The sequence below is a fragment of the Anas acuta genome, chromosome 3 (genome assembly GCF_963932015.1).
Source record: "Anas acuta chromosome 3, bAnaAcu1.1, whole genome shotgun sequence".
NCBI classification, from domain to species: domain Eukaryota; kingdom Metazoa; phylum Chordata; class Aves; order Anseriformes; family Anatidae; genus Anas; species Anas acuta.
Window position 1 is genome coordinate 23,846,809 of NC_088981.1, and position 16,182 is coordinate 23,862,990.

Sequence of the window (16,182 nt, forward strand, 5' to 3'; positions counted from 1 at the left end):
TACGACGCTTCTAATTAATTTTATTAGCAATTCAGTATTATAACTAGGGCCAACCCAAAAAATTCGAAAGGGGAAACCTGGATTGTCTAAAGCTTCAGGGATGCCTGACCCTCTATAGACGCAGTCTTTTCCATTTTCAGCGAACTGGTTCAGGTTTACTCCTGCCCCACGTCTCCAAAGGACACTTGCTGAATTACAGAGGTTTGTTTCAATCCCCTCCTTCGTGGCAGGTCTGTCTGTCAAGCAAAATCCCTGAACGCATCCTGATGCTTTATGCTGGTTACAGTGCTTCCTGCGCACACAGGCATGCATAACCATAAGGCAGGTTATTAAAAATCAGAACAAATCCAGCTACCTGTTCTGCAAAACGAGTCTGGAGAAATCTCTGATTGAGGCTGGTTTGGATACCCTGCAGCTGGGTGTGAAATTGATGCATGCGCCCTGCAGCCCAGTGACAGCTAATGGGGTCAGAACAGCACTGGGCCAGTGCAGAAGGGACAGCCCCATTTGCCTGATCTGTACTTGTTAGGTTTTTGTTTCTTATTTTGTTTTTAATAAAAAAAGAAATACTCCTTTAGTATATAAAAGTTTTGCTGGGGAAATGTGACATTTTGTCATTATTTTTAATTCTGTTTAGCAGAAGCCACCTTTTTTCACTGGAGCTTTTAGCAGCTAAGCAAGAGAGCAGCGGGAGGTCACAAGCCAAAAGGCCAACCCCTTCCCAGGGCAGTTGCAGATCACTTGAAAAATCTGTATCGGTGGATTTCAGAATCAGATAAATGAAGCTGCCTTTGCTGATACTTTTCTTCCTCTGCTCATTTTCTCCATCCTCTTCTTAGAATTTATGGGCTGAAAGCCCCAGCATTAGGCCCTAATGCTTTGTTGAGGGGAAGGGAAAGGGAGGAAGGTATTTGAGGTTTTTTGTCATTGTCAACACAGGAACTCTGGCTGTGTGTATGGCTGGTTTTCTATATGCCACCCTTGTACCAGTAACTGCTGCTTTCAAAAAAAGGGTTTCTGTGCTCCCATTTGTAGGAAATTCTGATCAGAGGAGCCTGCTGGCAGAAATGAGATTCCTCAGTGGCCTGCGGAAGGGATGGAGAGAAGACATAACCTCTCCACAACACAATACTCTTTCTGAAGGCATGCTCACGAGGTATTTTGCAGGCTGGCTTTGTCCAGGCTTCAAGCCCATTTCAGACTGGGTGCTGCTGAACTGTGCTCCTGGCTTGCTGCGCCTTAATTTAACAGCCTGTGCTGGGGACTGCATGCTGGGACCCTACCTTGGCACACAGAGAGCCCAGGCAGTGCAATGTTTGACCCTGGGACAGAGCTAGAAAAAGTTGTTTTTTTCCTCCTGTGAAGAGCTGTGTGTTTCATGAATCTCTTAATTGCTCTGTCCTTGTTTCATGGTGAAATACAGTCAAGGGACCGGAATGATTTTCACTGAGACATTTACAAATATTCATCAATGGTGTTCACAACACCCTAAAGCAAAATTATACTTTCTCGTTTCATTATTTGTTTCACAAAACAAAACTGCTGAGGTATCTCCAAAGGGATTTTTAGCAACAAACTAGCTTCAGTGATATTAGGCCAACGTAGAGTGGATTTTAGCTTCAATAGCAAGCTAAAGCCTGGCTGTGCTTTGTCTACGGTAACACTGAGCTCGAAAGCATGTCAACGGATGCATTAAAATCATCCCTTTCCTGGAAGCAATATTCTGGTGTCTGCTCTGTGCAGACAGAGACAGCAAGTTAAAAGACTCTGGAGCTGCTTTTTTGGTTTGGGTTTTCAAAAAGGGTACTTTTGGAAACCTTGCCAGATAGATATTAAGCATTTTTTATAATACTTTAAAGACCTGGCACACAGAAAATGCGCCAGCAGTAGTCCTTATGACTTGGTTGTTATCGCAAGCCAGTACATTAAATCCTAGTTATGAGAGACCTTGGCAGGATATGTAGGTACACGCTGGAAATCTTTTCTAGATGCCTTAGACTTAAGACAAAATTCCTTCTCAGTGCCCTCGACATGGGTTTATGGGGCTCTCATGGCACTGTAATCAGGCCTGTGGTAATCCTCTTGGAAGGCAGGGAGTTTCTCCTGTACCGTAACAGGTGTCAGGGATTGCATCCAGCAGATTATCTCCTCCTGATCTAATTAAGCTGAAAAGGAAGAGGGGAGACAAAGTCACCCGCTATGGGAGAGGGAAAAGAACTTTTTTATTTATTCTTGCTACAGCTGTTCCATGAGGAGCCACACAGATCCCAAAGCACTTCTTGCTGCAGGGGCAAGAGGCGGCCCTCTCAGAGCTGGGCTGAAGGAGGGGGCAGCTCTGCCTTGCAGGCCCTCCCTTGCCATACAGGAATCACATGCACTGATGCAGGGTATGGGGAAATATGTACGGTACCTCCACTGTAAGTCAGCAAAATAAAGGAATCATGCTCTGCTTCCACACGATCCTGGATTAACCAATTCACTCAGTGCAGATTTGCACAAGTGCATCCACATGTGAGAAGTGGCACAAGGGCAGCCCTAAGCAAGCACGGGCTCTTTAAACTGCTTTCACCCCTCTGTTGCATTTCATGACTGGACATAAGATGAACTTGATGAACAGACCGAAGAACTTTGTCTCCAGAAGGTGATGTTGTAGGGAAGGACGCATCGAGCAACTCTAACCCAGCAAGGACTTCATTTCAAATTCTGTCTGGCATTTTTTCTGATGCAAATGACCCACGTGCGTGACCTCCATAATCAGACACAGCAAGAGTCGCCCTCTCACAAGATATGTTCACAGCAGCCTTCTCCGTGCTTTAACAGTTTCTCATAAACCCAAGCAACCAGAAGTCACTGATGTAGTCAGGTCCATAGTTCCAAGGAAATCACACTTTTTGCCCTGGGCCAGCACTGTAATGTATTTTCTTTCCTCAGGCCTTTTGCTCTCCCTCATTCTGCTCTTACCCTGAAACCACAGTTCAAGGGGCTCTTCTTTCTAGTGGCTCCCCAGCTTTACCTTATCACCCTAAATCCCTGCATCCTCATACAGAAAATGTCATCCACCCCATAACGTCCTTCAGACTCCATTCAGAAGTACACATGACTGCATTCTGCACCAATGTTTCTCTGCAAAAGCATATATATAAAATACACTTCTATAAACAATATTATTAGGGTCATATTAAGTACTAACCTTAGGAAATGACTGAGGTAGGTTTGCCTATTCAAATACATGTACAAGCCACATAGCACCTTAAATCTTACAGTTTGTTGACTGTCACCAGTAATTTGACTTTAGACTTGAAAACCAAGTTTCGTGAGATGACTCAGATTTTCATAACCATTTTTGAGGAAAGATGAATTAGTATTCACTAACACACGCTATTTGTAAATCTAAGAACAAATTTATATGCTATTTGCTAATCAAGCAAATTCTGTAAGATTTACCTACATATTTCTTATTTTTAGACAGACGGACTTTTAACAAAGGGATGCTGGATGAGAATCATCAGTGGAATCACAACCAAATTGTCGACTTACCCAGGTACACTGCTTCACAAAACTCAAACAGAAGCTTCTTCGTGAAGAGGACTGTGAATGCTGTGTCAAGGTAACAGCAACGCTTTATCTATCACATCACCTCCTCCCAAAAAAGTCTCCAACCCCAAGTAGGCAGGAGACACTGCTCTGTCACACACGGCTTATTCAATAGTCTTGCTGTTCTAAAGCTGCATTTTGACATGTTATGTACTCACCTTTCAGCGTAAGGAATATGAAACTTGTTTCCATTATGTGCTCAGAACAGAATTAACACAAACTAACTGCAACAGGAACAGCTTTTGGAGAAGTTCCTTCCCTTGAACTTTCTATCTCCCCTTCCAAAATGCTTCTAGATACTTTGTGAACATCTAGATAAGGTCATGTTTCTGACACATTCTAGATTTTAAACTGAAGATAGTAGGGTAAAACTAAGCTTTCAATTGAAAAGTAGTTGACTGGATCACAGCTCTCAAAAATCTGGTTATGTCCTCATTACCTCACTTCAAATCATCTGAAAAACCATTTAATTACGTATCCATAATGAAATTCTTTCACAGTTCCTAATCATGTACCGTACTGCAAAAGAATCATGCTAGCAATGAGCAGGGGCCTCTTGAGCTATCACAAAATGTCCAAACACTAGGAAATGGCACTTTGTTTCCTCCAGCCTGTGAGAGCTGAGAGAAAGGGGCAGCAGTTTGCATCTTACATTTCCCAAAAGTGCTTTACTTCCTGTGGGTCCTTAATACTGTTTTCAAATGAGACTTGGCCACACAGTCCTCCAAAGTCATCAAAGCACAAGAGTAGTTAGTAAACCAATTAAAATAAAAAAAAAAATTTCTTTGAAAAGCTTGGCTTCAGCAGTGTACAGCTTACTGTGACTTTGATTTGGAAGCACCGAAGTTGCTGCCATGACTTAGCACTCAGGAAAATTTATCCTGAAGCAACTCTTCACATGTGACAGGACACTGAAGCAGCCACCCTGTACAGAATTAAGGAGACACAACTGTGGGGATGAGGAGGAGGACCAGGCACCGATTTGTCAGGTTGAATAGAAAGCCAAATCAAACCAGCATTTGAGGCCAAGACCTCTCTTACCTACAAGTGCTAACATCCTTATGAGATCAGTAAAACTGTCCCATTTTCAGGAAAAATAACACATTCAAAACTAAAGATTAGTTGAAAGAAACCTATTATCTGGTCCAACATCTGAAATAGAAGGCAGACTCGGATTTTTAAATTTACCTTTAATTTCAGGTCTGTCCCTCACTTCCAGGTGGACCGCTGCTGACCCTTCTGGCAGGACATGCCCAACAGGATGCATTACAAGCACTGTGCAGCCTGACACCTCATTACCACCCTTAGGGGTTGAAAAAATAAACCCTACGTATCTTCAGCTATCATTCAACACAGAGATGTGGGACTGCTGACTTCAAAGCCCACCAGAGGTGATCCCACTGGCTTACACAAAATTGCTCCATGGGTTGTGCATCAAATTTTCCAGCTACTGCATCTACAGAGACATGATGCATGCAGCCCCGTGTAATGCTGGGCACTGGATAACACTGTGTTATAATGTATGCCTACTTCTCTGTTTCTCCCATTATTCAGTCCTACTCTGAAGGTGCTAAATCAGACTATGAACGAAATGATAATTTTCAAATTTAAAAAGTTATTTATGAAGCATACTCTGAAGCTTTACAATATGCTGTTCAAAATACAGCATTCAGATGATAAATAGCAAAGTCACCCTTTACAGAGAGGGTTTCTGCAAACCCCTTTACAGTGCCTTTAGACCCCTTTACAGTGCCTTTAGATGCTAATTCCTTCCAATCTGCCTCCCCTTACTCACAACTCATCCAGACAGGAACCTGGGCATTTTCAATTACTGTGCGCAGAAAAAGACCCAAGCACAGCTTTTGTTTGCTAGCTTAAATTATTTTAGTATTCATTAAATAAAGCCAAACACTTAAGAAATATTTGCTGAACTGGAACCCTATAATAGTAATCGACTCCACTCCCAGGTGTAGAGAAAAAGCAGAGGCAATTATGGAAGCATTAGAACTATTTGGAATTCAGTGAAGTTAGCTTTCATGCTTTTATATGTATAAATACATACAGTAGAGGAAAAGAGGCTCAGGTGAAGAAGAGGTCCATAAATACCTGAAGGGCAGGTGCAATGAGGACAGAGCCAGGCTCTTCTCAGTGGTGCCGGGTGCCAGGACCAGAGGCAATGGGCACAAAGCGGAGCACAGGAGGTGCCCTCAGCACCAGGCAGCCCTTCTGTGCTGTGTGGTGATGGGAGCACTGGCACAGGCTGCCCAGAGGCTGTGGAGCCTCCTCCTTGGAGATGTTCGACATCCAACTGGACACAGCCCCGGGCAGCCTGCTCTGGGTGTCCCTGCATCAGCCTCACCAGTTCTGTGATGCCATGATGTATCCCACTTCTTCAGTTTCTAATCACATTCTGTCATTGCTTTTGATTGATGGTTTATTAGTGGCTGGCAGCATTGTTTAAGTGGTGCTGTGTTACAGCCTATACTAAGAACAAAATTTAGAGGTGGAAAGATGCGAGTAGACCTGGTAAAAAAACAGGAAAAGCTCCTGTACTTGTTGAATTACGACCACTCTGCAATAAAGTAAACTGCAGCATCACGTAGCAGGGCCAAAAGCAGAGAATTATTATCATGTAAGATATTAACTGAAGCAATGCAACTCCCCTGCTGCATGGCTGCAGCATATCCACATTACATTTACTATACTGTTGGTACAGCAGCATAATTAGACTCATGGAAAATTTATTAATGTATTTTAATCACCCAGCTGTGCCCTGTCCCAATCACTGAGGCATCTCTTAAACCTGCCCGATCTCTGCTGACCTCTGTATGCACTGATTGAGCTGGCAAAGATCTAAGCCTGATTTAGAGTCCCCCCCACCCAGTTTGTCCTCCCATTGATTAGGAATGCAGTTTCTCAACAGCCTGTATTCCTGCGCAGTGCTATTAAAAGACTTTTTCTGTGTGCATCGTGCTGTGGAAAGGGCTTTGGTCAGGGAAGCGGTCTTTGCATTATTTAAATTCCTCCTAATCTCCTGGAGTTGGGGATCTTTTTTTTTTTTTTAATTATTATTATTATTATTTTCATAATCCACTTTTGAGGACAGGTCCTTAAAAATACAGGGTTGTGCATAACTACTGGCTGTAGCTGTTCCTCTTCAAATCCAGAAGAAATTTTAATCCTTGAAATCTTAGCCTAAGGGCTAATTACGGTTCCTGGGTTTAAAATGTAAATTGAACAGTCTACTAGTTTTTATTGCTCACATATTTAAATGCGACTGTGGTACTTTTCTAAATTAATGACCAACTTAAGCGTTACTGTCTGAAAACAGCCTGTATCCCTGTGTAGGAGTTCTTACTAATAAGCATTTTATTTTTGCATACTTACAGTTCACCTACCTATACACACACTTGGGCTGAAAATAAACAGGCCTGGAAAAAAGACCTGGTGCACAGAAATTCGCTTGCATTTCACGGCCTTTATGGCTGTTGTGTGGGAGCACTCAAACCAGGGATATCAAATCACCTCCAGGCACGCATTCAGGGATAAGTACAAGGATGGTGAGGTAAGGTGCAGTACACAGAGGGCTGTGAATTAAGTTGAAAAAAAATGCATATGGCAAACAAAGCCTGAACATAAACCGTGGCACTGTTCTTTTGCTGCTGCTTTCAGCCTTCACGTTGCACTTTGCTCCTCCTTGGGCTGTGTGAAGATTAAGTCTCACCCATGCCATGATGGAGGAGCGACAACCAATTCTGCCAGCACGGGCACAGCCCCAGCCGGGTTGTAAAGCAGTGCCCAGATTCGCGGGGTCTCTGTATTCAAGGTGCCACCTTGCCTCACTACTAGAGGCCAGCAAAGAGCTCCCACATCTTCCCCCTCCATCCACAGTAGAGCTTGGGATGCCCACTGTACAGCAGGGGGCATTGCAAAGGAAGGCCAGGGAAGCACTGTAAGGATGACTCAGAAGCTGTCCCGGACAGAATCCATAAATGAGGCTGAAAAGCACAAAACGCTCAGCTGCCAGGTCTAGATCTGAACCTCACCCAGGTACGTTGGCAGTAACCACAAAAAGCTTCGTCTTCAGCAGACATGAAGTAATTTCCAGCTAAGGACATTAACCAACGTATTACATAGTAGTCTACTTATGTGAATTTTAAATTATACCATCCTGGAGAATGCTTACATCTGTGGCTTTCTGAGGAGTACTTATCGCTGCTGAGAAAAACGGCAAATGGAGAGATAACAGTCAAAGACCATCATCTGCAGTGCAGGATGGCTGCGACTCAGGATCAGCACTGCTGAGAGCAGAAAGCTGTAGTGTCTGAGCATTGCCATCACGCAAACAGGTCCCATTTAGCAGAAACAGAAAAAGCAAATACAGATCACAAAAGCTGTAACTTTCCTTTGTTCTTACTGAGAGTGGATCCACACTTCACCAATAGCTAAACTAATTTCGCTTTTATGCTTGATGGCACTGAAGAAAGCTGCCTGCTGACAAGGACTGCCTTAAACAAGAATGCAATTCAACCTATGTCGGGGATGTAGGAAGCATGTTAAACACACTTATTCCTATCAGCTAGATAAGATGCAAATAAACAATTTCACAGGTAGCTCAAAATACCGGGCTATCATTTTATAAAGCACCCCTTGACATGATTCAGTGATGATGCCAGAGCCATTTGCATTGCACTAAGCATGCACCTGAAAAAGAAAAACTGCTGTCTTATGCTGTACAATGCAGATCAGAAGCATTATGTCCCTTGTACATAACACATGAAGTGAGCAGGAGGATGCTGGTAACTTCACTCTACCTTGCTTGATTTTTTGTGGTGTTGCCTGACCATAATTCTGACAAGTAATTTAGTTGAAATACTGTATAAAGAACAAAAGAAACACAGCAGCTACACTTTCTGCCTCATGTTTTAAAATAAAACTTCACACACTAGTAGTTCTTCCAGTACAGCCAGTCAGTGGAAAAAAAAGTCTGAGATTTTAGGCTGCAATCCTGGCCTCACACGTTGACTGGACTAATTCAACTAAAATCAAATGAACCACATTAGCGCAACTGCTGGACCTGAATTTAGAGTAAAAAAGACAGCTTAAAACTAATTGGCAGAATCTTTCTGCCACAACTGATAACAGGAAAGGAAAAGAAATCCAAACAGCTTTAGTGTCCAGATTAAAAAGGGGTGAATCTATAAGCTAGAGCAACCTTCCTGCTCCTCCCAGGTCTTTAGTTGGGAACTGCACCAAGCTAACGTGAAATCAAAACACACATGATAAGAAATAGTGCCTTTTTAAAAAAACACAACAGAGACAAAAGCTTCAAAAAGCAGCACTGTAAATAAAGACGTATCTTCACCCAGAAGCAAGGCAGAAGAGCTACCTCTTCAAAGTGTCACGCAACGAAAACACTTCAGAGTAATCTACCTGTCTTGCCATGCATAATAAGGGCAACGCTATGCTTATCCTTAAATGTCTGCTCAGGCATTCCCAGAATAACCTCCTTAAACAGAGTGTGAACAATTATGGAAGGCTAACACTTGCAAAGATTTCAGGGTATTTTCTGCTTGTAATTATTTGCAGACAGCATTACGGACACCAATCAAAACATCAGAGCCACGAGCATCCTTTTGTTACGGCTGCATGATGAAATGTGAGAATAAAGAGCTAACTCCCCAGAACAGACACGTCCCAAGGGCAGAGCTGGGCTGCTGCTGCCTGGCACAACCCCGAGTCGAGTACCTAGTAGCTGATGTTACCGAGCAGAGATACCCACGTCACACAACAAAAGGCTGAGCACAAGGACAAGTTAACTTCCCCTTTACTAGAGCTTGAATTTCACAAAGATTTCTGTATCAATCTAATTGGGGGTCTCCCTTCTTGGATTTTGGTTTGTATGTCAGCCTTTTGGCATAGTGCTGGGGAGCTCTGGAGAAATCAAGGCTGCATCAAGGCTTTGAAAGGGAGAGAATTTAAACCACCCATCATCAGCAAGCAAACATTTGGGTAAAATAGTGAAGTACTACAATTTATTTCCCCAACCCAATTTCTGAACAAGGTATCCTGGAATGGTCATGAAAGTAAGATGCTTAAATGATGAAAAAAAAAATAAATTTTTAATTGTGAAGTATGTTTATGGATCAGTTATTCTCTGTCCTCCTCCTACTTGCAGCAACCTTTAGTCTACAGTTTTCTCATCCACAAAACCAGTTATGTTCCTAGATCATTTCAGCAATTCCGTGGCATTGCCTTGTCTCACATGGTGTTAAGCAGAAGGAAGCAAGCAGTGCAACAAATTTAACAACTACTTACAACCAGCTACATGAACAATACACAAACTGCAATGTCTTATCACAGAGGCCTTGTACAAGAAATTCTCTGTGTAACAAAAATTATGTTACCTGTTACAGCTCCATGCAGTAAGAGAAGGGCTGAGAACACATCAGTAATTTACAGGAACATGGCGTTTGGGATAATTGCTGTATCGGTATAACACTAGTACTACAAGTGAGGACACTGAATCGAGTCCTCACTTAAGAGAAATCCAAACAGCTTGAGGGATGGAAGTGCATAGATAAGGGAACCAAGCAATCTGGCAATCGCTTATCAAGCCATAACAATCAATTCAGGACTAAGGTGTTTTTAATGCTGCTGGTCTCAGGCTGTACGCAGTTACTTCACTTCTACTTGTGTCTTACTTCCACAGCATCTCCAAACAGCGAAGAAAAGGACCAATGGTGCAGTTAACACACACAGCTGTGGAAGGACAGTGGCACCTGAAGCTGGCAATCAGCCAGTAGAAAACATTGACAGTGAACAACCTCCATCCCACTGGTGACATATTGCATGAAATATAATTATTGCATAAAAGTTATCTGTAGAAAAAGGGCCGTACGCGGTTGACCCCTTTTTGATAGAACAGCTGTTGCACTTCTCATGTGCAGAGGCTGACCTGACCCTGCTGCAGCTCATATAATCATAGCAACTAAATACAAAAATTATCATAGAATGGCTTGGGTTGGAAGGGACCTTAAAGCTCACCCAGTTCCAAGCCCCTGCCATGTGCAGGGACACCTCCCACCAGCCCAGGCTGCCCAATGCCCCATCCAGCCTGGCCTTGAACACCTCCAGGGATGGGGCATCCACAGCTCTTCTGGGCAGCCTTGCCAGGGCCTCACCACCCTCTGAGGGAAGAATAGTTAAGAAATACTTTGCAGGTAAGATTGATTTTATTTTTTTTTAACCTAAAGAATGCGTTAGTCCACCAAGACCGTTTGTAAGAGAAGAAAAACAACTTAAAATTACTTGAAAGATAACAATATTTAGTTGACTTTAAGGTCAAAATCAGACAATTTACTTGTATACTCTAAGAAAACATTCTGGATTTTATGAGTACATCCTGTGAGTTCTCAAGGCCTCATTCCCTGCTTTCTGTGTGAATTAGCAGTGTGCCTCTGTGACACAGAGCTCAGAGAGTATCTGAAATTACAGATTTACCTCTGTGAGCTGCACAAGCTTGAAGCATATCTGAAGTAAAATCTAGCAATCCCTTTATCACCTGTGTCAGAACACAGGAATTAGAAATACCCAGGAAGCTGCCTCAACGTGCAGCTTCTGTCAGCACGGCCAGCTGCAGGGAGATTGTGTCCTGAGCCCCAGTCTGCCTTCCCGGGACCTGGCCTCAGACCAGCAGGAGACCACTTGAGGGAAGGAATTTTGATCAGCATGGATCTGAGAAAGTTATGTACCAACTTGGTAACTGTGATCAAAGAGAGTCTGTCAGCCCTAGCCCCTCCATCTGTGCACTGAGGATAACAACACTTCTTTGCCTTTGTAACCTGCTCAGAGGAGTGCACATGAAAACTTCAGATGTTGTTATTGTTGTTGCTCTCCTTGCTCTCCTGTTTTAAGAAAGCTTCCTAAACAGCTGCTGAATGGGACCATTTATAGTGTTGCTTGCAGATTAGATGGCTATTCTGGTGGAGCAAAGCATATACAGGAATAATTTGATTTCTAAAAGAACCCCCATATGTACTTTTTTCCTAGTGATGTCTTTAGCAGGATGTCGCATTTTCCAGAAGGAAAAAAAAAAAGCCACAGCCATGAGCTCCTTTACGTTGAAATACAGCCGAGTAAAGCAGTACTACTGTGTCTTGCTAAAAAGTTGGTGCCAGTATTTAAACTATCATATTTAACAAATCAGATGTGATCTTTTCATGTGCTTTCCAGGCCCACTAGAGTCAGCCAGGAGGACTACCTGACACAGGCTGTTATACCTTCTGCTCCTCTCCCACCTTTGCACATCTACTTAATGTAATAAAAGCAGTGCTGCAAGCGTTTAACAAGACTGATGATAGCTCTAATATACACATCATGCTCAAAACCAACACACGCCTCTCCGAAGGAAACAAGTGACCCATTTATACACATCAGCTCCACAGTGCTCAACTAGCTTCTTGTCTCCTTGTCCAGGAATGCAGTGAAGTGACATTTCTGTGACTCATTTGTCTCTGCCACTTCACAGCCTGGATCATGTTTGCTACTGATGCAAAGCAGGAGCAGATAAATTGAAATCAGCTGTACAACCCCGAGGAGCGGATTTGCTCGGCTGCCTCACCAGAAGATATATGGGACCTACTGGGGTGCCAGGGCCGAGAGGGCACCAGCAGGCCCTCATTGACCTGTCCAGACTCACCAGGGACCTCGAGAGAGCCATCACCCTCACAACCGTATTTAACTGTATTAACCCCTATTGTACACACCACACACCCTGTGCCTGTCACTGAATTGACGTCCACCTCAGCCCTGCTTCGCCTCCCTTGGCCTGGCCTGGCCCCACTCCCCTTGCCGAGGCCGCTGTGGCCGTGCGGTACCATGCCGTGGGACAGGGCCTTGCTGCAAGCACATGGCTTCAGCCCCTCGCGGCAGCGGGATTTCTCCCAGTCCCGATTTCACACCTCATGGGAGAGAAGTATAATGAGAACTGGCTATGAAGCAATCATTTCCATTTGTAAAGAGGAGAGCACAAAGGAAGAAATGAGAACAAATTTCCATATGTACAGCCCCTTCTAAACACCATTTCTGTAAGCCTCTCCGCACTGTGCATGCTTCCTTTCTTCGCTGGATCAGCCACACAGCCAGAATAATGAATGAATTTAGACAACATCACATCAGCTCCGAGGATCCAGTGTAACAGAGCTGGATCTGATTTGTTTTATTTCAAAGATCACGGTTCACACGTGATGGTGTGACCACACAATTAGTCATATTAAATATAATTTGGGGCTAAATAATGAATGCCACATCTCAGGCGGGCCCAGACTCCCTTCAGACATCGTTGCTTACAATCACTATGTGCCAAAACAACACCTTATCTCATCCCTGCTCTGAAATTAAAGCACAAGGTGGGGATTGCCTGACAGGAGAGGTGCATGCAGTGGCCACAGAGGACTGGCAGGGCACGCACGAAGCCCGTGTGGAGGTAGGATGGTCACCGCGTTCACATGATGGCACACAGCTCCCTAGTTGAGATGGAGCCTGCCCTGGGAAGAAGACCTGGGGAACAGCTGCACAGCTCAAAGGTCCTACTGGTCTGTTCACCTCATTCCCAACATCTCCGTTAGGATCAACAGATGGCCCAGAGAGGTCTCCTAATGCAGATCATATTTTTAGTGTGGCATAAGAAATAGACGAATGATGTATTGTAAAACCTGAGGTAAAGAAAATACCTCACTAGATCTGACCCGCTTAGACAGGTGTGGTGAGATGGCAGAAGGAAGGCTAGCCATGGAAAACAAGCTACCAAAAGAGGTACCTGTGATTTTGTATTGGCTGCAGTAAAAATGTGCATGGGCATAATTGGACTGCGAGTCACTTAATTTTAGTCAGGACTGCCAAAGCCAGACGTTGGCAGTCCTTGGTTTGTTGGTGAAAGCCTGTTGCCAAATGAAGATGTCAAGGTGTCCATCATTTTGACTGATGAGCTGGAGAAGAACCAAAATATTGCCATTTGCTGTGGGGGGGACATGGCTCACCGCTCCGCAATAGGCTATTTTTCTTCTGAAGGCAGTATTACTCCTGCTCTTGTCAAGGAGATTAATGCTCATTTCTTTGGCAAAAATTAGGATACCTAAGAGGAAGCAAAAATAGTTTCTCTTTTTCCTTTACCTCTTTATTTTCAGTTGGACTTTCTATTGGTACTAAATGAATTATTAGTAAAATTCCTCATACCAAACTACATATTCTGGATGAAGGAAACACTTCTGAAAATGTATACACACTCACTTATAACGCTTAAGTGGATGTTTAAAGAGAAAAGTACCCTTTTAATTTATTGGTTCTTTAATGTCTAATGCACAATCTCTTTCTCCAGCCTTACTCTTCTTCCCCAAAATCTTTTGAATGGATACTGGCACCCCCAATACAGATTTTGAAAGTTCTACTTTTTGGATCAGATTTACTGACATGAGTGTCAGCATCCTTCATGTCTACTCACACTGTATTTACCATATGGAATAAAGCTGCTCAGGTAATCCTTTATTGCCTCTGTAGAAAATCATTATGCACTGGGATTTGGCTCAGGGTTCACTTTAATGCAGTACCCAAAGATAGCTATGGATAGAAGACCTTCCTCTGTCCTTTAGCATTTCATTGAGTTCCAGACTCAAGTGAAGAACTCAGCTGCAGTCAAAGTTTGTTGTAACAAAGAAGCCTGATTAAATAAGAGAAATTTATCATTTGGCAGAGTCCTTCAGCCATTCTTAAAAGGAAAAGTCAAGCACAATACTTAATACTTTGATCAGAAACTCTGCTTATGTCTTGGACCTGCATCCCTGATGACCTTTAAATTGCATTTGAATACATTTCAATTACCAAGGCAGGAAAATTACCCTGGCAGATGGACCAAGGTCATTACCAATATACTATCATATCTATCTTCCCTTTTGCTGAAGTCCCTGTACCTTCTCTGGCTTTAGAATGATAAATTATTTTTCATTCTTCAGAGAGTAACAGAGCTTAATTTGTTTTAAATCCTAACCCAAACTCTGCAACAGATGTTGTAACTGTTGGGTAGGATACCTGAGATGTCATGGCACATCTCCATTTTGCTCTGAAGCATCAAAGTACAATAAATAAAGAGGACAGAAGCAGAAGGGTGACCCATATGCATTGTCATTATTCTAGACAAAGACTCTGAAAAAATTAAGATAAAAGGGTTAAAGTGATCAAGTTAATCTCTGGAAGGGAGGAAGAAATGTTAAAGGTAGACTCAGAAGTGAACTACCAAATTGGCAACAGAGAAAAGATGGTCTAGGAAGCGAGAGTCAAACTCACAAATTTGAACAAATTCTCTTTTCACTACCAAGAAAGGTATCAGTGGCTTGCTCAACTCATCAGTTCTGATCTAACACTCCAGTTAGGAAATGGGCTCTATACACTACATTTGGCAACAAATGGTCTTAATCAAGTATGTTATCAGAGAGTAAAACATTAAAGTTCTCTTGTTAAACAATAATCACTTTCTAGAAAAGGAGAACAGAAAAAAGATTCAATAACACTACCTTTTTTCTTTTAAAAAAAAAAATAATCTTAAATGGTTATTCTTAGTCTTAAGAGGGAAAACAAAGCCCCCACCGCTCACATATCAACATAAAACTTCCCCTGCTGCTCGTGAGCCTGCTTCTGCAGGGACCCTCCTTAGGTAGCTCAGATTGCCTTGTGGCTTTGATGTGCACATGCATCATTTGTATGTGCAGAAAGGATACCAAAGGTCCTTCAGCAAAAGACCCCCCTCCAAAATTATCAACTTATACAGGTGGTTGCTACTAACGAGGATGGCCTTTACCTGGTAAAAACAAGGTCCAGTCTTTCCAGCCTTCATTCAGAGCTAATTATGCTAATTCTTTTTTTTTTTTTAGACTACCATGAAGCTGTAGGCATGGTACAAGTTGACCAGTAGCTTAGCTGCAGCTGCATTTAAGTCTGACTAATGCAGGAAAAGTTTATTACCTTCCCTCTTGGAGATATAACTGGATTTAATCTTACATCTCAATCAAGCTTTACAGAACATTAAATATAAATGCTGTCAGTAGCCAACTTCTTTAATGAAGACAGCAGTACATAAAGCTGAATTAAATTATTAATGAAATTACTCTTGCAGAACTCATGTGATACAAGAAACTCACTGCAAAAACGTTAAGTAAATTGTAACTTTTTTAACAAAATAATCACTATCTTTGATTAATGGAGATCTAATCAGACTACACGTTAATTTTGATTCATCTAAAAATTTTCATGGAAGCAATTTGTGTCATCTTTCAAAACCAGTGCAAATTTGGCAAAGTACCACGCATAATACAAGGTCTTTACGTAATTAACTTTAGTGACTAAAATGCTCATAAAGTGTGTGTCCTTGGCTATGTATGGCACTACCATGGTCTCAGTTTCAGGAGAACTGATGGGTCAGCACTACTGTTGTAACTGAAATACAGGAAGGTTACTGTAGGCTGACCTTTACAGTTGTTTTATATGCTATGTGCCTGCACTGAAAAGAAATCATAGATACTTCACCTAACACTGCAG

General features: G+C 42.6%; 1 protein-coding gene across 3 annotated transcripts in view; it reads right to left on the minus strand.

Annotated features, from left to right (window-relative positions):
* Window positions 1–16,182, minus strand: part of HHAT (hedgehog acyltransferase) — a 206,083-nt gene that overhangs the window by 2,143 nt on the left and 187,758 nt on the right. The window lies entirely within an intron of this gene.